This window comes from Canis lupus, chromosome 27 (assembly GCF_048164855.1).
Source record: "Canis lupus baileyi chromosome 27, mCanLup2.hap1, whole genome shotgun sequence".
NCBI lineage: Eukaryota > Metazoa > Chordata > Mammalia > Carnivora > Canidae > Canis > Canis lupus.
Window position 1 is genome coordinate 35,687,101 of NC_132864.1, and position 21,595 is coordinate 35,708,695.

A 21,595-nucleotide genomic window follows, 5' to 3' on the forward strand; every position below is an offset into this window, starting at 1 on the left:
TTTCCCATACAACTTGTTTTTGGTCACAAAAACACTGAGCAAAATGACTAGTAGGAAAAACTCACCTCAAAAGAAAGAATCAGAAACAGTCCTCTCTCCCACAGAGTTACAAAACTTGGATTACAATTCACTGTCAGAAAGCCAATTCAGAAGCACAACTAAAAAGCTACTGGTGGCTCTAAGAAAAGTATAAAGGACTAAGAGACTTCATCACTGCAGAATTTAGGTCTAATCAGGCAGAAATTAAAAATCTATTAAATGTGATATAATCCAAACTAGAGATACTAACAACAAGGGTTAATGAGATAAAAGAATGAGTGAGTGACATAGAAGACAAGTTGATGGCAAGGAGGTAAATTGAGGAAAAAAAGAGAAAACAATTTAAAGATCTTGAGGATTTCCTTCTAGTCATTTTGCTCAGTGAAGAGTGGCCAAAAGAAGTTGTATTGGGAAAAGGAGAAAAAGAGAGAAGAGAAAGAAGAAAAGAAAAAAAAAGAAAAAAAGAAAAAAAAGAGGGAAAAAAGGAAAAGAAAAGAAAAAAGAAAAAAAGGGAGGGGGAGCAAACAGAAATCAAAAAACAAAAAACACTCTCACCCTCTTTCAAATAAATAAATACATAAAATCTTAAAACTAAATTAAGAAAGAAAATATTACCGAGAAAGGGAAAGAGTTCTGAATCAGAGACACCTTACATTGTCACAGTCCTCGACCTCACACAAGCAGAAATCTCCCAACAGAGACTGATCACCTGGCCCCAAACCCATGTACTAGTACCTGATTCTTCTTCCCAACCTCACAGCAGCTCCAGTGTCACTTCCCCAGAGAACCTCCTTCAACCTCCCCCCAGTCAGGGTCAGCCTGTCCCTTGGATCCCCATTTTCATAGTCTGTACATTATATTACTGAATGGTTTTCTCCCCATTGCTGTTTTAGCCATTGATTTATTTGTGGTAATTTATTGGTAATAATATTTCCTATTGGTTAGGAATATACATACGCATGACAATCAGTGGCAAGAACACATTGGAGCCTATTTTCTCCCCTAACAATACATCTGGGTCACATGATGTTTCTCCAGATTTCACCACATCCATGAAGTCCCAAATCCTCTCCCTTTCTGTTCCACCATCACTGAGGGTTTGCTCTTTATTCTTGAAGATGACAGACATCAGGAAGGCTGCTGAAGCTTCAGGCATCACATTTATATTTCAGAGCAAGGCACTACATTAGTCTACTCTCATTCTTTTCCTCACAAGAGGCAATGTCCCCGGAAAGGATCCCAGAAACGGACATTTGTTTGGGCAGATGATGCACCACAGGATGAATCCTGACCCAAAAGGATGTCATCGTGGCAATGGTCTGGCTGTTGAATGAATATAGAAGCCAGGGGACAGGGAGCAGCTGGTAGAGACTGTGTGCTGTGTCAGCAAAGCAAGGGTGTCCACTCTGCTGCCTCACTCACAGCATAAATCTATGAGACAGGGCCTCTGTCTTGTTCACACTGATCCCCAGGACAGAATGTCTCCCAGAACAAAGTGAGTCTGAATGAAATGTTGACTGAGTGTTCTCAGCGCCCTGGATGTGGAGCAGGAGACACCACAACCCTATTTGGGCCCAGCACCCCGAGCCTGCACCAGGAAGAGGCAGTCTCTGAGTCCTGTGTCACAAAGATGCCCAATGCTGCACCACACCCATGACCACCCAACACCCTAGAGATGTGTGCTCTGAGGCCCCAGGGGCCGTCTCCTCCTCAGATGAGCCTATAGCAATGTCCAAGGAGAATCCAATCCCCACCTGCCTGGTCGAGACCCTGGCAGGGTTCATGAAGAAAAGAGTAATTTCTGCCCTGGGTCAGCAGGGCAAGAGCAGGGAACCAGGATGTGAGCAGTGGGCTCTCCATCTCTACCTGGACCAGGGACTCTTCCCTAGGCCTCCAGCAGCCAATGTGGCGCGGCCACCAGGGGGCAGCAGAGTTGACCTGGTGAAGCCACCTGCACAGGGGGTGATCCTGGTATCAGGGGTTCTAACAGGAGGGGTGCTGAGTCACTGGGCCCTGAGAACTGCAGGGAAAGATGCAGGATTTCTGCAGTATAACCTTGGACACTGATGCAAGTTCTGCCCTTGTCTCTCAGAGTCAGGGGTCTCATAGATTAGTCTCTGTCACTAGCCCAGCTCCAGGACATCACGCCTCTCCTGCCACCCCCTTCCAGCCACACTCAGTCACTGTCAGATTTTGCTCAAGGTCCGGATCTGTTTCTGGCAATGAGTGCACCCTGGGAACACTGAGACACAGCCTGTATGATCTGCCCCAGGACTACATGCATAGTCAGAAAGCTATAATACATACAGGGATCGCAAGACCTCCGTGTGCCCTTAGAAAGAGGAGAATTTTGTTGAGCTTGATGCTCACAGGGATCTGTGGCAGGACGCTGCACTGCCCTCAGCCTCCTCGCGTTTCCCAGGTACAAAGGCTCCAGAACTTAAAAGGGTAAACCAGACCCCACTAGACACAGAGGTTAAAGCACAGTCCCCCCATCTGATTCTGGGTCTGCAAGGGGCTTCCAATCCACTTCCTTGTCCCTTGGGTCTCAGCCCTGCTCTCACCTCAAACTCTGCAGCAGCAGCCCCGGAGCCTTGGCTGATTTGCATGACCAGCAGCTGTCTCCAGGAAGGGTATAAGATAGGACTAGGAGGAACCTCTGCCCAGGCAGGGCCCCAGGGAGCAGAATCAGGGTGCCTCCACCATGGCTTGGAACCTCCTCCTCCTCGGCCTCCTGGTTCACTGCACAGGTACTGAGCCCTGGCCACTCCCAGGGAAGCAGCAAGGTTCTGGGTCTAGGCCAAAAATGACCCTGAGTGTAGAACAGGTTGCCTGGAGGGCGTAGGACCCAAATGAAAAGACTGGAGGAATGAAGTTATCCCAATGTGCTCACTCACTCTGTGAGAGCCTGAGGGGCTGCCCCGACCCAGGGAAAATTAATGTTGTCTCCTTTGTTCAAAGGCTCCATCCACCAGCCATACCTACAGTACCAGGGGTAAGATGAGGGGAGGTAGAAACAGACCCCTAGAGATTGTTGGGGCAGAGGTCAGGCATGTAGGGTTCTCTTTGAATTGAGACCGAGAGGTGGGAACCCACCTCTCCTTTTCTCTCTTGCAGGTTCTGTGGCCTCCTATGTGCTGACACAGCTGCCATCCGTGAATGTGACCCTGAGGCAGCCGGCCCACATCACCTGTGGGGGAGACAGCATTGGAAGTAAAAGTGTTCACTGGTACCAACAGAAGCTGGGCCAGGCCCCTGTACTGATTATCTATGGTGATAGCAGCAGGCCGTCAGGGATCCCTGAGCGATTCTCTGGTGACAACTCGGGGAACACGGCCACCCTGACCATCAGTGGGGCCCTGGCCGAGGACGAGGCTGACTATTACTGCCAGGTGTGGGACAGCAGTGCTAAGGCTCACAGTGACACAGGCAGATGGGGAAGTGACACACAAACTCTTTCTCCCAAGCAAAGTAGAGGGGGAGGGGCAAGATGGCAGAAGAGTAGGGTCCCCAAGTTAACTGTCCCCACCAACTTACCTAGATAACCTTCAAATCATCCTGAATATCTACAAGTTCGGCCTGAGATTTAAACAGAGACCAGCTGAAACGCTACAGTGAGAAGAGTTCGTGCTTCTATGAAGGTAGGAAGACGGGGAAAAAGAAATAAAGGAACAAAAGGCCTCCGAGGGGGGAGGGGCCCCGCGAGGAGCCGGGCTGAGGCCGGGGCGAGTGTCCCAGGACAGGAGAGCCCCGACCTGGAGAAGCAGGAGCTGCACCAACCTTCCCGGGGGGAAAGGGGCTCGCAGGGAATTGGAGCAGGACCCAGGAGGGCGGGGATGCCCTCGGGTTCCCTGGAACAGTAACAGAGCAACTGCGCGCCCAGGAGAGTGCGCCGAGCTCCCTAAGGGCTGCAGCGCGCACGGCGGGACCTGGAGCAGCTCGGAGGGGCTCGGGTGGCGACTCCACGGAGGGGGATGTGGGGCGGGAGCGAATCCAACAGCGCAGACTCCGGAGCACTGGGCGCTGGGACACAGCCCAGGATCCGGGCTCCCACCCAGACAAGCAGAGGCCGGGAGGGCCAAGGACAGCAAGGACGCCCCTGCCCGGAGCGGAGCAGATCAGTGGCTCAGCCCCAGAGCCTCCAGGCCCTGCAGACGGAGAGCTCCGGAGTTTCTGCGGGAGCTGAATCCAGGGCTCCAGACCTGGCTGCCGCCACTGCGGTTTTTCCTCCTGGAGCTCACGGGGTAACCCACACTGAGCCTTGCACCACCCAGGGGGCAGAGCAGCTCCCCAAGTGCTAACACCTGAAAATCAGCACAACAGGCCACTCCCCCAGAAGACCAACCAGACAGAAAAGTTCCAGTGGAAGTCAAGGGACTTAAATGATACAGAATCAGAAGATACTCCCCGTGTTTTTCTGTTTGTTTGGTTTTCTTTTGTTTGTTTCTTGGTTTGTTGCTTTTTCATCTGTTTACTTCCCCCATCCGTTTTTTTCCCTTTCTTTCTTTTTCTTTCTCTTTTTCTTCTTTTTTTCTTTTTTTCTTCCTTTTATCTTTTTCTCTTTTCTTTCCTTTTTTCTCTCCTCTCTTTTTCTCCTTTTCCCAATACAACTTGTTTTTGGCCACTCTACACTGAGCAAAATGACTAGAAGGAAAACCTCACCTCCAAAGAAAGAATCAGAAAGAGTCCTCTCTCCCACAGTGTTACAAAATCTGGATTACAATTCAATGTCAGAAAGCCAATTCAGAAGCACTATTATACAGCTACTGGTGGCTCTAGAAAAAAAGCATAAAGGACTCAAGAGACTTCATGACTGCAGAATTTACATCCAATCAGGCAGAAATTAAAAATCAATTGAATGAGATGCAATCCAAACTAGAAGTCCTAAGGATGAGGGTTAATGAGGTGGAAGAATGAGTGAGTGACATAGAAGACAAGTTGATGGCAAAGAGGGAAACTGCAGAAAAAATAGACAATTAAAAGACTATGAAGACAGATTAAGGGAAATAAACGACAGCCTGAGGAAGAAAAACCTACATTTAATTGGGGTTCCCGAAGGCGCCGAAATGGACAGAGGTCCAGAATAGGTATTAGAACAAATCATAGCTGAAAACTTTCCTAATCTGGGAAGGGAAACAGGCATTCAGATCCAAGAAATAGAGAGATCCCCCCCTAAAATCAATAAAAACGGTTCAACACCTCAACATCTAATAGTGAAGCTTGCAAATTCCGAAGATAAAGAGAAGATCCATAAAGCAGCAAGAGACAAAAAATCCCTGACCTTTATGGGGAGGAGAATTAGGGTAACAGCAGACCTCTCCACAGAGACCTGGCAGGCCAGAAAGGGCTGGCAGGATTATTCAGGATCCTAAATGAGAAGAACATGCAACCAAGAATACTTTATCCAGCAAGGCTCTCATTCAAAATTGAAGGAGAGATAAAGAGCTTCCAAGACAGGCAGGAACTGAAAGAATATGTGACCTCCAAACCAGCTCTGCAAGAAATTTTAAAGGGAATCTTAAAATTCCCCTTTAAGAAGAAGTTCAGTGGAACAATCCACAAAAACAAGGACTGAATAGATATCATGATGACACTAAACTCATACCTTTCAATAGTAACTCTGACCGTGAACAGGCTTAATGACCCCATCAAAAGGCACAGGGTTACAGACTGGATAAAAAAGCAGGACCCATCTATTTGCTGTCTACAAGAGACTCATTTTAGACAGAAGGACACCTACAACCTGAAAATATTAGGTTGGAGGACCATTTACCATTCAAATGGTCCTCAAAAGAAAGCAGGGGTAGGCATCCTTATATCAGATACACTAATATTTACCCCGAAGACTGTAGTGAGAGATGAAGAGGGACACTCTATCATACTTAAAGTATCTATCCAACAAGAGGACTTAACAGTCCTCAATATACATGCCCCGAATATGGGAGCTGCCAAATATATCAATCAATTAATAGCCAAAGTGAAGAAATACTTAAAAAATAATACACTTATACTTGATGACTTCAATCTAGCTCTTTCTACCCACGATAGGTCTTCTAAGTACAACATCTCCAAAGAAACGGGAGCCTTAAATGATACCCTGGACCAGATGGATTTCAAAGATATCTACAGAACTTTACATCCAAACTCAACTGAATACACATTCTTCTCAAGTGCACATGGAACTTTCTCCAGAATAGACCACATACTGGGTCACAAATCGGGTCTGAACCGATACCAAAAGATGGGGATCGTCCCCTGCATATTCTCAGACCATAATACCTTGAAATTAGAACGAAATCACAACAAGAAGTTTGGAAGGACCTGTGGAGGTAAAGGACGATCCTGCTAAAAGATGAAAGGGTCAACCAGGAAAATAAGGAAGAATTAAAAAGATTCATGGAAACTAATGAGAATGAAGATACAACCGTTCAAAATCTTTGGGATGCAGCAAAAGCAGTCCTGAGGGGGAAATACATCGCAATACAAGCATCCATTCAAAAACTGGAAAGAACTCAAATACAAAAGCTAACCTTACACATAAAGGAGCTAGAGAAAAAACAGCAAATAGATCCTACACCCAGCAGAAGAAGAGAGTTAATAAAGATTTGAGCAGAATTCAATGAAATCAAACCAGAAGAACTGTGGAACAGATCAACAAAACCAGGAGTTGGTTCTTTGAAAGAATTAATAAGATAGATAAATCATTAGCCAACCTTATTAAAAAGAAGAGAGAGAAGTCTCAAATTAATAAAACCATGAATGAGAAAGGAGAGATCAGGGATCCCTGGGTGGCGCAGCAGTTTAGCGCCTTCCTTTGGCCAAGGGCGCAATCCTGGAGACCCGGGATCGAATCCCACATCGGGCTCCTGGTGCATGGAGCCGGCTTCTCTCTCTTCCTAAGTCTCTACCTCTCTCTCTCTCCCTCTCTCTCTCTCTCTCTCTCTGCGTGTGTGTGTGACTATAATTAATAAAAAATTAAAATTAAAAAAATTTAAATTTAAATTAAAAAAAAAGAGAAAGGAGAGATCACTACCAACACCAAGAAAATACAAACTTTTTAAAAAACATATTATGAACAGCTATACGCCAATAAATTAGGCAATCTAGAAGAAATGGACGCATTCCTGAAAAGCCACAAACTACCAAAATGGGAACAGGAAGAAACAGAAAACATGAACAGGCCAATAACCCGGGAGGAAAATGAAGCAGTCATCAAAAACCTCCCAAGACACAAAAGACCAGGGCCAGATGGCTTCCCAGGGGAATTCAATCAAATGTTTAAAGAAGAAACCATACCTATTCTACTAAAGCTGTTTGGAAAGATAGAGAGAGATGGAGTACTTCCAAATTCGTTCTATGAGGCCAGCATCACCTTAGTTCCAAAACCAGACAAAGACCCCAACAAAAGGAGAATTACAGACCAATATCCCTCAGAACATGGATGCAAAAATTCTCAACAAGATACTAGTCAATAGGATCCAACAGTACATTAAGAAAATTATTCACCATAACCAAGTGGGATTTATCCCCGGGACACAAGGCTGGTTCAACACTCGTAAAACAATCAATGTGATTCATCATATCAGCAAGAGAAAAACCAAGAACCCTATGATCCTCTCATTAGATGCAGAGAAAGCATTTGACAAAATACAGCATCCATTCCTGATCAAAACTCTTCAGAGTGTAGGGATAGAGGGAACATTCCTCAACATCTTAAAAACCTTCTATGAAAAGCCCACAGCAAATATCATTCTCAATGGGGAAGCACTGGGAGCCTTTCCCCTAAGATCAGGAACAAGACAGGGATGTCCAATCTCACCATTGCTATTCAACATAGTATTGGAAGTCCTAGCTTCAGCAATCAGGCAACAAAAAGACATTAAAGGCATTCAAATTGGCAAAGAAGAAGTCAAACTCTTCGCCGATGACATGTTACTCTACTTCGAAAACCCAAAAGCCTCCACAGCATGATTGCTAGAACTCACACAGCAATTTGGTAGCGTGGCAGGATACAAAATCAATGCCCAGAAATCAGTGGCATTTCTATACACTAACAATGAGACTGAAGAAAGAGAAATTAAGGACTCAATCCCATTTACAATTGCACCCAATGCAATCCCTATCAAAATATCATGGACATTCTTCAGAGAGTTAGAACAAATTCTTTTAAGATTTGTGTGGAATCAGAAAAGACCCCGAATAACCAGGGGAATTTTAAAAAAGAAAACCATATCTGGGGACATCACAATGCCAGATTTCAGGTTGTAGACAAAGCTGTGGTCATCCAAACTCTGTACTGGCACAAACACAGACACATAGATCAATGGAACAGAATAGAGAATCCAGCCGTGAACCCTCAACTTTATGGTCAACTAATATTTGATAAAGGAAGAAAGACTATCCACTGGAAGAAAGACAGTCTCTTCAATCGATGGTGCTGGGAAAATTGGACATCCACATTCAGAAGAATGAAACTAGACCACTCTCTTTCACCATACACAAAGATAAAATCAAAATGGATGAAATATCTAACTGTGAGACAAGATTCCATCAAAATCCTGGAGGAGAACACAGGCAACACCCTTTTGGAACTCAGCCACAGTAACTTCTTGCAAGATTCATCCACGAAGGCAAAAAAACAAAAGCAAAAATGAACTATTGGGACTTCATCAAGATAAGAAGCTTTTGCACAGCAAAGGATACAGTCAACAAAACTAAAAGACAAAGTACAGAATGGGAGAAGATATTTGCAAATGACGTCTCAGATAAAAGGCTAGTTTCCAAAATCTATAAAGAACTTCTTAAACTCAACACCAAAGAAACAAACAATCCAATCATGAAATGGGCAAAAGACATGAAGAGAAATCTCACAGAGGAAGACATAGACATGGCCAACATGCACATGAGAAAATGCTCTGCATCACTTTCCATCAGGGAAATACAAATCAAAACCACAATGAGATACCACCAAACACCAGTGAGAATGGGGAAAATTAACAAGGCAGGAAACCACAAATGTTGGAGAGGATGCAGAGAAAAGGGAACCCTCTTACACTTTTGGTGGGAATGTGAACTGGTGCAGCCACTCTGGAAAACTGTGTGGAGGTTCCTCAAAGAGTTAAAAATAGACCTGCCCTAAGACCCAGCAATTGCACTGTTGGGGACTTACCCCAAAGATACAGATGCAATGAAATGCCGGGACACCTGCACCCCGATATTTCTAGCAGCAATGTCCACAATAGCCAAACTGTGGAAGGAGCCTCGGTGTCCATCAAAAGATGAATGGATAAAGAAGTTGTGGTTTATGTATACAATGGAATACTACTCAGCCATTGTAAATGACAAATACCCACCATTTTCTTTGACGTGGATGGAACTGGAGGGTATTATGCTGAGTGAAGTAAGTCAATCGGAGAAGGAGAAACATTATATGTTCTCATTCATTTGGGGAATATAAATAATAGGAAAGAGAATACAAGGGAAGGGAGAAGAAATGTGTGGGAAATATCAGAAAGGGAGACAGAACATAAAGAGTCTTAACTCTGGGAAATGAACTAGGGGTGGTGGAAGGGGAGGAGGGTGGGGGGTGTGGTTGAATGGGTGACAGGCACTGAGGTGGGCACTTGACGGGATGAGCACTGGGTGTTATTCTGTATGTTGGTAAATGAACACCAATAAATGTAAATTTATTTAAAAACAAACAAACAAAAGGACCAAGAACCTTGAGTCCATAATGGGTGCAAATTGAGACCTGATTAGGAAAATAATGTGTATGTTAGGATGTCTGTGGCAGGACCAACATGGAACATGCCTTGGGTTTCTCCATCTATAGTTGACTTGTAACTTCTGGTACCAGGAAGTAGTCCACATGCTGCCTACAGGACTTCTCCAGGTTCTCCCCGGGACCAGATCCACTGGGCATGGAAAGGGGAACACTACAATGATAAATATATTAACTCCCTTGAATCTCAACCAAGTGAATGATTCACCTCTAATGGTGTTGTGGGGGCAATTTTATTGGATATGTAGGTTTCCTCTATACTTTTTAAGCATTTAAAAAACAAGCATCTCATGTACACCCACACTTTTGGGTTAACATTGAGCAGCTGTATAGATCAAGGTAACCCTCTTCCCTGGGCACTGACTTGAGCAGGGTTGGGAGAGATTTTGGTGTTGGGACCACAGAAAGTCAGGTTGGGTACTCCTAGTGATGGATCTCGGAGATGGGAAAATCCAAGAGCTGCCCATAAACAGGACAATTCCCAAGTAGGTAGGAAGACAGAAGGTGGAGTATTCCTGAGAGAGAGAGTGGGCAGAGAGGCAGGAGGAGCGGGAGGATAGGGGAGCATCAGGTGTCAGAACTTCAGTTTCTCTTTTCAGCTAGTGGTTGGCTGGAATCACAAAGGATCACAGGAATATCCTACTCACTTCAGTAAAGGGTTATTCTCTACCAAGTGTTTCCAGAAGGCCTCCCACAGGTCCCTTTAGTGGAGATTTTTCTCCAACACTATATTTTTTAGGGAAGGCAGTCATGAGGATTGTAGGGAAATAATATCCAAACCTGTAGTGTGAATCATGCTTCTTCCAAGCCCACCTGGGCCTTCTGGTGTTTATAACTTGAAAGAAAGTAATGCAGTAGCCTTGAATGCACAGACAGATGGACAAACTGTGGAAGTGATGACAGTGAATGAAAAAGGGATGAAGATAAAGAGCATTCCCTGTTGTCCTTAGATGATAACCAACCAGTGAGGGAATGACAAGTAAAAGCCTTGGTTAAACGGGGTCAAAAGATTTCATTAGTGGTCATTTCTGTTCATCAAGTTTATAACAGGATCAAGGTCACAGTCAGAGACCACTGGTCACCTCTGGAAATGTGAGAGGAAGTAATGAACAGCATCGAGAATGAGTGTCACTTGCTGGATTGTACATTCACTGCCTGTTAGTTTCACAGATTGCCAGGTGATCCTGAGACCAGGAATGAAAATTAATGTCCAAAGTTCTTATGTACCTTGTGGCCTTAGCCGAGTGCTCCAGATTGGAAGTCCTTTAGTACCATTGCGTCATTTGGGATCTTATGGCATGGTGAGCTATTTATAATTTAACACAGGGAGCACCAGAAACAAGTGACCAGAATAGCCAGGAGGAGAGATGGAGGTGATGCCACTGACACTGTGACGAGAGAGGCCAGGCAGGCTGAGCCAACAGTGAGAGTATGTACATGAGATCTACTCTCCCAACACCCCCACCCCCTCCTCATTCTACATCTCCCTCCCTTCTTCCCTTCTCCCCTCATACGCATCCCTCTATTCTCACTCTTAAAAAAAGTTCTCACTTTCAATCTGTTTCTCTAGAGATGTCTGTAATATTATCCAGTAGTCATCTCCTACTGAATTCTGCTTCATTCATTGTCCTATACTGTGTGTTCCCTTTACATATATTCTATCCACACATTTTTTCTGTCCTAGAGTATGTTTGTTTGTGCATCTGTCTGACTGCCTGACTTTATTCTCTAATGGTCACAACAGCAAAAATAATGACATTGAGTCTGTCATTGTACTAGAAGCCATGGGTGACAACCAGAATTCCCAATGCCCATCTACAGGATTGAAGCCCTCATTTCCCCAGAAGTGGGCTTGTTGGAAACTGCAGCTTCAGGAATTACTTCTGCTGAAGAGAGCTAGCACAGCAGGGACATGCCCCCTTCTTGTTTGCAGCCTGTGTCTGGTGATCCCTGCATGTGGGTGGAGTAACAGCAGGGCCCCTGCACCCTATTCTGTATGACTCTGGAAAACACACCCAGCACCGGGGTTCCCCTAAGTTCTACTGCCGCCCTGAGTGTGACAATCTGACAGGTCACTGTCCTTCTCTGCTCATGCCTGCTTCTTCATCTTTTCTTTTACTCAGGGGTGTGTTTCCCTGTAGATCTAGAATTCCTGCACAGAACTCTCTAAGTGAAAGTTTGCTCTTTGGAATCTTCACCTACCATAACTTTTGTTTTGTTTTGTTTTCTTGTTTTCCTTTCATTTTCTTTTCTTTCTTTTTTATTGAGTTATAATTCATATATTGTAAAATCTATCCTTTTAGCAAACAGTTGTGTGAGTTTTGAAAAAAGCCATAGCAGTGTAAGCACCTCAGCAATCATGTATATGCAAAAAAAATCAAAACAAAAAAAATCAAGAAAACACACACACACACAATCATGTATATGACTGATGAATCATTACCTATAAATTCCCCAAGCCCCTTTGCAGTCAAAACCCAGGGCCCATCACATCATGTGCCCTCCTTCATGCCTTACCACATCCCCCATCCACTTCCCCTTCAGCAACCCAGTTTGTTTTCCAGAGTTAAGAGACTCTTATGGTTTGTCTTCCTCTCTGAATTTCCCAACTCATTTCTCCTTCATACCTATGTTCCCTTGAATTTATTATAGTTCCACATTTGAGTTTAACATATGATAATCATCTTTCTCTGATTGACTTACTTCACTCAGCCTAATATCCTCCACTTCCAACCACATTGATGTGAATGGTGGGAATTCGTCCTTTTTGATGGCTGAGTGATATTCCATTATTTGTATATTTGTATTATATATATATATATAGTAATGTTCTTTATCCATTCATCTGTCAATGGACATCTTGGCTCCTTTCAAAGTTTGACTGTTGTGGACATTTGTGATAAGAACATTAAGGTGCAGCTGTCCCACCTTTTTTCCACATCTGTATCTTTGGGAGTATATACCCAGTAGTGTTATAGCTGAGTCATAGAGTATCTCTAATCTTCTTGAGGAACCACTATATTGTTTTCCAGAATGGGTGTGCCAACTTGCATTCCCACCAAAAGTGTTAGAGGGATCCCCTTTTTTCACATCCGTGCCAATATTTGTTGTTTCCTGTCTTGTTACTTTTAGCAATTTTCACTGGTATAAGGTGGTATCCCATTGTGGTTCTGATTTGTATTTCCCTGATTACAGGTGTCGTGGGGCATTTTTTTCACGTGCCTGTTGGCTAGTTGTAGGTCTTTTTGGAGAAATGTCAGTTCATGTATTTTGCCCATTTCTTGACTGCATCATACGTTTTTCGGTCTTGTGTTTGATAAGGTCTTTATAGAACTTTGATATGAGCCCTTTATCTGATAGTCATTAGCAAATATCTTCTCCCAATCTTTGTCTTTTGGTTTGTTGACTGTTTGCTTCGCTGTGCAGATGCTATGTATTTTGATGAAGGCCCAGTAGTTTATTTTTGCTTTTGTTTCCCTTCCTTCTAGAAACGTGACTTGCAAGAAATTTTTTACCTGTGTTCTCCTCTAGGATTTTGATGGATTCCTGTCTCACTTTTAGATCTTCCTCCATGTTGAGTTTATCTTTATGGATGGTATGGTGTAAGAGAATGGTCTAGTTTCATTCCTCTGCATGTGGCTGTCCAATTTCCCAAAAATCTTTTGTTGAAAAGACTGTCTTTTTCCTTTGAACATTATTCCTGTTTTGTCAAGGTTTGTTGATCATACAGTTGAGGGTCCTTTTCTGGGTTCTCTATCCTGTTACCTTACTCTATTTGTCTTTTTGTGCCAGTTTAATACTATATTGATGATCACAGCTTTGTAATATAGTTTGGAATCAGGCATTGTGATGCCTCAGCTTTTGTTTTCTTTTCAACATACCTCTGGTTATTTAAGGTTTTTTCTGGTACCGTACAAATCTTACGATTATTTGTTCTAACAATGAAAAAAGTCCATGGTATTATGACAGGGATTGCATTGAATGTGTAGATTGCCCTGGGTGGCATAGATATTTTAACGATATTTATTCTTCCAATCCATGAGCATGGAAAGTTTTTGCATCTCTTTGTGACTTCCTCAATGTCTTTCATAACTTTTCTGTCATTTTTAGAGAGTATATATCCCTTACCTTTTTGGTTAGGTTTATTCCTAGGTATCTTATGGGTTTAGGTGCAATTGAAATAAAGGATTCTGGGATTGAGCCCAGTATCTCCACTCCCTGATCAGCAGGGAGCCTGCTTCTCACTTCCTTGCCCCTCCCCTCACTCATGCTCTCCCTCCCTCTCTCTCTCTCCCTCTCTCACTTTATTCTCTAATGGTCACAACAGCAAACATAATGACATTGAGTCTGTCATTGTACTAGAAGTCATGGGTGACAACCAGAATTCCAATGCCCATCTACAGAATTGAAGCCCTCATTTCCCCAGAGGTGGACTTGTTGGAAACTGCAGCTTCAGGAATTACTTCTGCTGAAGAGAGATAGCACAGCAGGGACATGCCCCCTTCTTGTTTGCAGCCTGTGTGGCACGGATGTGAAAAAAGGGGATCCCTCTAACACTTTTGGTGGGAATGCAAGTTGGCACACCCAAATACATAAATAAAATCTTAGAAAGAAAAGAAAAACAAATGGAATTTTCCTTGTTTTTCCAACATTACTTAGATCTAGATATACAACATTGTGTGAGTTGAAGGTATACATAATGGTTTGATACATGTATATATTGTAACACGATGACTCCAAAAATGGTTAGTTACATCCATCACTTCCCACACTTGCCTTTATATATTGTGTGTGTGTGTGTGTGTGTGTGGTGAGAACATCCAAGATCTACCATCTTAGCATCTTTCAAGTATACAATACAGTATTGTTAACTATAGACACCAAGCTGCACATTACATCCCAACAGCTTACTTACCTTATAACTGGAAGTCTGTACTCTTTGATCAGCATCTCGTCATTTCTCCCAACATTACATCCCAACAGCTTACTTACCTTATAACTGGAAGTCTGTACTCTTTGATCAGCATCTCGTCATTTCTCCCACCCTCTGACCCTGGTAACTATCCATCTACTCTATGTTCTTATGAGTTCAGCCGTATTAGATTCTACATACAAGTGAGGTTATAGGTTATAGGTTTTTCACTTAACATAATGCCCTCCATTATCCAAGTATCACATATGGCAAGGTTTCCTTTTCGTTTTAGTGCTGAATAATATTCCTGTGTGTGTGTATGTCAGTTGCTTTAACCATTCATCTATGGGTGAACACTTATTTTTTTAAGATTTTGTTTATCTATTTATTCATGATAGACAGAGAGAGAGGGGGAGGGGGCAGAGACATAGGCACAAGAAGCAAGCTCCATTCAGGGAGCCGGATGCAGGACTCAGTCTCGGGACTCCAGGATCCAGCCCTGGGCCAAAGGCAGGCGACAAACCGCTGAGCCACCCAGGGATCCCCTGGATGAACACTTAGATTGTGTTCTTGTCTTGGTGATTGTGAAAGATGCTACAATGAGCTAGAGGTGCAAATATTTCCTTGAGATAAGATTCATTTTCTTTGGGAGACAGAACATGAGAGACTTCTAACTCTGGTAAATGAACAAAGGGTGGTGGAAACGGAGGTGGAAGGGGGTGGGGGTGACTGGGTGATGGGCACTGAGGGGGGCACTTGATGGGATGAGTACTAGGTGTTATGCTATATGTTGGCAAATTGAACTCCAATTTGCAAAAAAATATATATATATATGAGATTCATTTTCTTTGTATTTATATGCAGAAATAGGATAACTGGATCATATGGTGGTTCTGTTTTTAATTTGTTGAGGAACCTCCATGAGTCTTCCATACTGGCTGCACCAATTTATGTTAGATTAGAATTTGCACATGCTGAATCTCCATTTCCCAGCCACACCAGATGAACAAACATGGGGTAAATGTGGGTTGAGAGGGTTAGAAGTGAATAGGATGGGGAGGCTTTTGCAGTCTCTACTACCTTGCCCCTGGGGTTATATAACATGCCTATTTACATTGTGGTCTACAAAAAACTTGCTGACTACATCAGTGATCTTAGAGTGGAGAAGTGTGCAGTGACCAACCCCTCTAGAGACATTTCCCATGGCATGAAACAGTAAACACACTCCACAAGTGCTGGATTTCCAGTGATAGATTCTTGGATTCAAGAGCAAACTAATCTTTCAGGGAAACCACATTGCAAAAAGGAACTCTGACACTTTGCCAGCTGCTTGGGCCTCAGTTAGGAAGGGACTCAACAAGACCCATGTCATGGTGACATTCAGGGAAATCCACATTAGGAAAAGCCAGTCCTGCCCAGCCTCAGAGCACAGCATGTGACAGGAGAGAGGACAGCTATCTGATCCCCTGATTGTGAGAAATTGGCATTGGGAGAAAAGGGAGCACTTACCAACTCACCAGAGCCATGACAGAAGTGTAAGACAGACTAGGACAGTCATCCATACAGCAGAAATCAGAACCTGAGCTGTAGATTTTTTTACTTGTAGATTTTTTTATTGGAGTTCAATTTGCCAACATAAACTATAACAGCCAGGGCTCATCCTGTCAAGTGCCCCCCTCAGTGTTCATCACCTTGCACCCCATCCCCCTACCCCCTCCCCTTCCACTACCCATTGTTCATTTCCCAGAGTTAGGAGTCTCTCATGTGCTGTCAACCACTCTGATATTTCCCACTCATTTTCTCTCCTTTCCCCTATAATCCCTTTCACTAGTTTTTATAGTCCCCTATGAATGAGACCATATAATGATAATGTTTGTCCTTCTCCAATTGACTTACTTCACTCAGCATAATACCCTCCAGTTCCATCCACGTCGAAGCAAAGGGTGGGTATTCATCGTATCTAATGGCTGAGTAATATTCCATTGCATACATATACCACATTTCTCTGTCCACTCATCTTTGGATGGATACCGAGGCTCCTTCCATAGTTTGGCTATTGTGGACATTTCTGCTAGAAACATCGGGGTGCAGGTGTCCTGGCGTTTCATTACATCTGTATCTTTGGGGTAAATCCCCAGCAGTGCAATTGCTGGGTCGTACAGCAGATCTATTTTAAACTCTTTGAGGAACATCCACACAGTTTCCCATAGTGGCTGCACCAGTTCACATTCCCACCAACAGTGTAAGAGGGTTCCCATTTCTCCGCATCCTCTCCAACATTTGTGGTTTCCTGCCTTGTTAATTTTCCCCATTCTCATTGGTGTGAGGTGGTATCTCATTGTGGTTTTGATTTGTATTTCCCTGATGGCCAGTGATGCAGAGCATTTTCTCATGTGCACGTTGGCCATGTCTATGTCTTCCTCTGTGAGATTTCTGTTCATGTCTTTTGCCCATTTCATGATTGGATTATTTGTTTCTTTGCTGTTGAGTTTCATAAGTTCTTTATAGATCTTGGAAACTAACCCTTTATCTGAGACGTCATTTGCAAATATCTTCTCCCATTCTGTAGGTTGTCTTTTAGTTTTGTTGACTGTTTCTTTTGCTGTGCAGAAGCTTTTTATCTTAAGTCCCAATAGTTCTTTTTAGCTTTTTCCCCCCTTGCTTTCATAGATGTACCTACACCAAGCAGAAGAAGAGAGCTAATAATGATTCGACCAGAACTCAATGAAATAGAGACCAGAAGAAATGTAGAACCAATCAACAAAACCAGGAGTTGGTTCTCTTAAAGAATTAATCAGATAAACCATTAGCCAGCCTTGTTAAAAAGAAAAGACTCCAGTTAATAAAATCATAAATGAAAGAAGATAGATCACAAGCAATACCAAGGAAATACAAATTATTTTTAAAATGCATTATGAGCAGCCATATGCCAATAAATTAGGCAATCTAGAAAAACTGGATGATTTCTGGAAACCCACAAATTACCGAAACTGGAAACAGAAAAAATAGAAAATCTGAACAGGCAATGGGAGGAAATGGAAGCAGTTATCAAAAACCTCCCAAGAAACAGAAGTCCAGGGCCACATGGCTTCCCAGGGGAATTCTATCAAATGTTTAAAAAAGAAACCGTACCTATTCTACTAAAGCCATTCGGAAAGATAGAAAGACATGGAGTACTTCCAAACTTGTTCTATGAGGCCAGCATCACCTTAATTCCGAAACCAGACAAAGACCCCACCAAAAAGGAGAATGATAGACCACTATCCCTGATGAAGACGGATGCAAAAATTTTGAACAAGATACTAGCCAATTGGATCCAACAGTACATTAAGAAGATTTTCACCATGACCAAGTGGGATTTATACCTGGGATACAAGGCTGGTTCAACACTCATAAAGCAATCAATGTGATTGATCATATCAGCAAGAGAAAAAACAAGAAACATAGGATCCTCTCAATGGATGCAGAGAAAGACTTTGACAAAATACAGCCTTCATTCCTGATCAAAACCCTTCAGAGTGTAGGGATAGAGGGAACATTCCTCCGCATCTTAAAAGCCATCTATGAAAAGCCCTACAGCCAATATCATTCTCAATGGGGAAACACTGGGAGCCTTTCTCCTAAGATCAGGAACACGACAGGGATGTCCACTCTCACCACTGCTATTCAACATAGTATTAGAAGTCCTAGCCTCAACAATCAGGCAATCAATCAATCAATCAATAAATAGCATTAAAATTGGCAAAGAAGAAATCAAACTCTCCCTCTACACAGATGACATGATACTGTACGCAGATTCCCAATTTCACCAAACCACAGACGAGGCTAGTTTACAAATCCTCCCATGCCAAATTCCAGGAGATATGTACTGGAATATTAAAAATGTGATAAATATAGTAGCAAGAACAATAAGTGTAAAGATTTGGGTGTTCAACTGAACATAGACCAGAAACATCATCCCTTCCTCTGATGACGAAACTGCATTAATAGGGAGCAGGAAGCATGATGTTGATTCCTAAATACAAAAGATATGGTGGCTGTGGGATATCACACAGGTGTACTTGGCATTGACCCTTTCAAATGGGCCATACTTTGCACTGCACTATTTTGTAAACAAATAAAACAAAAAACAAAACAGTGGCCTAAGCCAGGACATTTATCACGGGGACAACTACAGGAATGGCAACTGTCCTGCTTCCTGCAGCATGTATACGACCTGCCTGGGCTGGGCTGAGCACAGCAGTGGGGCTGCTGCCTGTAGGAGGTTGGAAACCCTGGCACCCATCTCTTCTCATAGGACAGGGGCTGTGGGTGACCAGCAGGAGGGAAGCTCCTGGTCAGGGTCCTCCTCCACCAGCAGGGGACAGCAGAGCTGCATCATGAGCAGCAGGACAGAGGCTGGGGCTGCCTGGTTGGGGGGGGGGGGAGGACCCAGTAACACCAGGCCTCAAGTCAGCAGGGGTCAGGATCAGTCCTCACAGATTGTTGGGATGATCTTTCCTCTCTCCTCAGGCTGCAGAGACCGTATTCTGAGAGACACAGCTTCATCCAGAGTATTGATGGGAGTCCTGACACAGGAGGAGGAAATGCAGGTCCTCCCACCGTCCACCAGTGATCCTGGGCACTTAACCTCTGTACTGGGCACATCCAGACACCCTGATGACTCGCTGTCAGCATCCTCATCCCTCCTCCAGCCCGACGCTGACCCTGATCTGCAGCTTCTTGCTCAGGAACAGCCGAGGGAGGGAGAGCTGGGAACAGGGAGACCTTGGTCCCTGGAAGGGGTGTCAGCAGCCTCCCTGTGAGACTGTCTCCAGAGTGAGGTGGGTTCTCCTAGCTCAGGCCACAGCCCTGTCACTGGGCTGTCCCTGTGCAGTGACAGGATCTGCTCCCTGCAGGGACATTGTCTCAACCCCAGAGCTCACACCAGTGGGAATGTGTGACCTTGGGGACCCACACAAAGACCAGGAAGTCTAAAGACTGCTCCCAGTAGCTCTTCATGCCCTTCACTTGTTTACATGGAACACTGATGAAAAAATTAGGATGGCCAATTTCTGGTCTCCTGTGGGATGAGGGCTGTTGTAGGGATGAGAGCAGCACGTGTCTGCAGGTTAGACTTGGGAGGAATCTCCAACATCTGGGGGTTCTTGAACAAGTAAACTCCCCAGTAGATGAGATGAAGGAACCTCAGAAGCAGAGGGTTTCCCATTGAAATGACAGGCCCGGCTTGGTTCCACACAGAGTCTGGGGGATGCATAGGGGACGTGAGAGGCAGGAGGAGGAGGGTATTGAGGCCACAGGACCCCCATTTCCCTGAATCAGGGGTTTTCTGCATCTCTAGCTGACCCACATCACCCCACGGACAGACTCCTGCTGGTCCCTGAAATACCCCAGCACAGCACTCAAGCAACGTCGTTTCCGACAGAGTCCTAAGTTCAGATTCCAGGAATTTGACTGTGATGCCAGAAATTGGAAGCCAACGGGTGCTTTTCATTTTTTTTAAAGAAAAAGATTTATTTATTTGAGAGAGAGAACAAGTAGGGGGGAGGGCAGATGGAGAGGGGGAAGACCCTGTTAAGCAGGGAGCCCAATGCAGGACTTGAGCCCAAGACCCTGAGACAAGACCATACCAGAAGGCAGATGTTTAACCAACTCAGGCACCTAAGTGCCTCTCAAAGGTGCCTTTTCGACCAGAAAGCTTCATGGAGGCAGCTGGGGACTCTGCTATCCTTCTCAGTCACCTGTTCTGCCTCTCAAATGGCTAACACAGTTAGAGTCCCAGGGAGGATTACATTTGCATAACTACTAAGGATTCCTGCCTCTTGTGCCTGGAGGGAATAAAAGAAGCCTGGGTGAGCCTGCCCTGCACTGGGTCTCAGGAAGCAGAGCTCTGGGCACACCCACCATGGCCTGGACCCCTTTCCTGCTCCCCATCCTCACCCTCTGCACAGGTGCTGTCCCTGGCCCTGTGCAGCCCCTCGGCCCCCACAGGATGGAGATGGGTCTGACCTGAACCCTGAGCTCAGCCTCAGCAAAACCTCACTATTGGGTCCCTAGGATAAGTCCCTAGGCCTCACACCAAGCCCTCCTCTCCTGTATTTCAGGCTCCATGACCTCCACTGGGTTGAATCAGGCTCCCTCCGTGTTGGTGGCCCTGGGACAGATGGCAACAATCACCTGCTCGAGAGATGTCTTAGGGAAAAGATATGCATATTGGTACCAGCATAAGCCAAGCCAAGCCCCTGTGCTCCTAATCAATAAAAATAATGAGCAGGATTCTGGGATCCCTGACCGGTTCTCTGGCTCCAACTCGGGCAACACGGTCACCCTGACCATCAGTGGGGCCCGGGCTGAGGACGAGGCTGAGTATTACTGCCAGTCCTATGACAGCAGTGGAAATGTTCACAGTGACACAGGCAGATGGGGAAGAGAGACAAATCCTCTTCTCCATCTGGGTCTTCCTCTCCTCTGGCGACAGGAGGCCTATGGACAAGCAGGGGGCAGGTCTGGCCCAGGCCTTCATATGTGAAGTTCCCCGGCCTCCACCCCCACCCCCTGCTTACCAGGAGTTCTGCACAGGGACGGACAATGGGGCATTTGTGCTGACAGACTCGGTTGCCCTGGTCTCTGGGCCTGGGTATGAACTGGAGATCTAGGGCCTGGGTGGGGAAAGACACGGGGAGCCTTTTCTCTAGTGCACAATATCTCTACATTCTCCGTGTGCTATGAGCCACTGTTCACACAACTGACCAGGATCAATGTCCAAATTTCCCAGAACAGCTGAGCTGCTAAAGCCCTAGGCCATAAGTAAAGACCCCTCCACCTGCATGGAACAGATCGGGACAGTAGACAAGGGGGCCACC

At 44.6% G+C, this 21,595-nt stretch overlaps 1 long non-coding RNA gene across 1 annotated transcript in view; it reads left to right on the forward strand.

Annotated features, from left to right (window-relative positions):
• The window catches only part of LOC140619637 (uncharacterized), a 56,518-nt gene extending 35,502 nt beyond the window's left edge, over nt 1–21,016 (forward strand). Inside the window, exons 2-3 of the long non-coding RNA XR_012019503.1 lie at nt 19,245–19,555; nt 20,837–21,016. This is a non-coding gene — a long non-coding RNA (uncharacterized lncRNA). The remainder of the gene's footprint in view (nt 1–19,244; nt 19,556–20,836) is intronic.
• Nucleotides 21,017–21,595: the final 579 nt, after the last annotated feature.